The sequence below is a fragment of the Vigna radiata genome, chromosome 1 (assembly GCF_000741045.1).
Source record: "Vigna radiata var. radiata cultivar VC1973A chromosome 1, Vradiata_ver6, whole genome shotgun sequence".
In the NCBI taxonomy this organism is placed as follows: Eukaryota; Viridiplantae; Streptophyta; class Magnoliopsida; order Fabales; family Fabaceae; genus Vigna; species Vigna radiata.
Genome location: NC_028351.1, coordinates 18,850,232 through 18,852,203, shown reverse-complemented (window position 1 = coordinate 18,852,203; position 1,972 = coordinate 18,850,232). Strand labels below are relative to the sequence as shown.

Genomic DNA, 1,972 nt, shown 5'->3' with positions numbered 1-1,972 from the left:
AGTTCAGTTTATATTGTAGTTTAGTTAAAATTAGTGTAGTTTACAATTTAGTTAATAGTTCAGTTAGTGTAATTTACAATTCAGTTAATAGTTTAGTTTAGTTAGTGCAGTTTACAGTTCAGTTAATAGTTCAATTAGTGTAGTTTACAATTCAGTTAATAGTTCAGTTCAGTTCGTACTGTAATTTAGTACAATTCAGTATAGTTCAGTTCAGTTTGATAAAACAAAAACAGTTCAATTCAGTTTGTCTGAACTGTTTTACAGTTCAATTCAATTTGTCTAAACTGTTTTACAGTTCAGTTCAGTTTTTAGCAGTGCAGTACAGTTCAGTTCGATTTGCCCACCCCTAAATACAGACACTAGTTTCTTGTCAATAAAGAATCAAGCCACTTGGTTGCTCTTCCAAGACTAGCAATGTGCTATTTAAATAGAGGAAGATATGAATCCATTATATGTAAGTAGGACATTAACTACATGGTTCCTTGTGAATTAAATAATTAACAAGTGAATGTAGGACCACTACATCAGAACATACACGGCCTTATGGCATTTTTAGAGAACTTTAATCTCATTATATCACCTCAGAGTGAAAATCGAGAATTTTATCTATCACACACACACACAAGCTTCCTAAATCAAGGAGCCTAATCTTCCTTAATTTCAGTTTAAAGTCTCCATAGCCTTCATTTCAAGTCTTGTATGTTTTCTCCCATTAGTTACATGAAGATAAATTCGGTGTCCAGCCTCAATCAGTCAAGAATGCTACCGTGGAAAGGAGAAACCAATGAAAATGAGTGGGGAAAAGAATACAAAACACATAAAGAAAGAAAATTAAAAGGAGGTTACAGTTTTCCTTGACCAAAAACAAGTATTATATGTGCTGTAATAAAATCATAGACAGTTAATTTCATACTGTATTGGATACATATTCTGACTTTTAAAAAAAAATTACTCGTACATATTATGACATTCTTACAGAAAAAAATTACTAGACTCATACACTTAACACTTGAACATCGGACCACTATCATACAACAAGAAATGTTTACTATAAGTAATGCAAAGAAGAGAAATATCTATTATAATATTTTGGGGTATCACACCTACCGCAACTCTCTCTCACGACTTTACTCCCTTTAGTTTAGTGTTTTCGAAAATAAACCAAAATAAAAGGAAAGATAGACAAATGATGAGAAAAAAGAAAGGAAGAAGAAGCTCATACTTTATATTCTTCAAACAGTACAAAGGGGAGAAAATAGAAAGGGGACAAACCTTCCGCGCTCCACACCGATCACGTCTGGTATGAACTTCGCCTTTGACTTCAACTTCGTCGGTATGAACTTTTCCGATCACGTCCAGCCTCCGGTGGCAGCCAAGGAGTTTTCCTTTTTTTTTCTTTCTCGTGTTCTCTCTCAACTCTAACCCTAGGGCGAAAATGGCCTCTTCCAAAATGAAATGGTTGACCTTTCAAAAGTTCAAATTAGAAACAGAATCCTAATGCAATATACGCATCGTTTCATCTATTCTCTCACAAACCACCACAACAGTCCAAAGACTCAAATGACAAATATACCCTTTCTAACATTCACCACAAATGGGTCCCACTGCGTGTCAAATGAATGTTGTTTGCTCTTAGCACTAATGCAGAAACGCTATTTAACATCGGTAAATTTGGGCTTTTAACGTCACTTTCACATCCGACGTCTATACGGGTGACGTCTATGGGACGTCGCAATTCCTCAGAACCGACGTCCATATAAACGTCAGGTAACGATATCACCGACATCTATATAGACGTCTGCTTATACTCACACCGACGTCTAATTACTCTATATAGACGTCCACCTTTGCTTAAACTGACGTCAACATGAATATCTATTGAGATTCAAAATGACATTAACCGACGTTTATGTTCTTATAGACGTCGGACCAGGCACTAACCGACGTCTAACAACGGCGTTGTGTTTTAGTG

General features: G+C 35.6%; 1 protein-coding gene across 1 annotated transcript in view; it reads right to left on the bottom strand.

Annotated features, from left to right (window-relative positions):
* Positions 1-1,420, bottom strand: part of LOC106768432 (bifunctional aspartate aminotransferase and glutamate/aspartate-prephenate aminotransferase-like) — a 3,745-nt gene extending 2,325 nt beyond the window's left edge. Inside the window, exon 1 of the mRNA XM_022778656.1 lies at positions 1,273-1,420. The gene's annotated coding sequence lies outside the window, so the exon portion shown is untranslated. The remainder of the gene's footprint in view (positions 1-1,272) is intronic.
* Between the last annotated feature and the right edge of the window lie 552 nt (positions 1,421-1,972).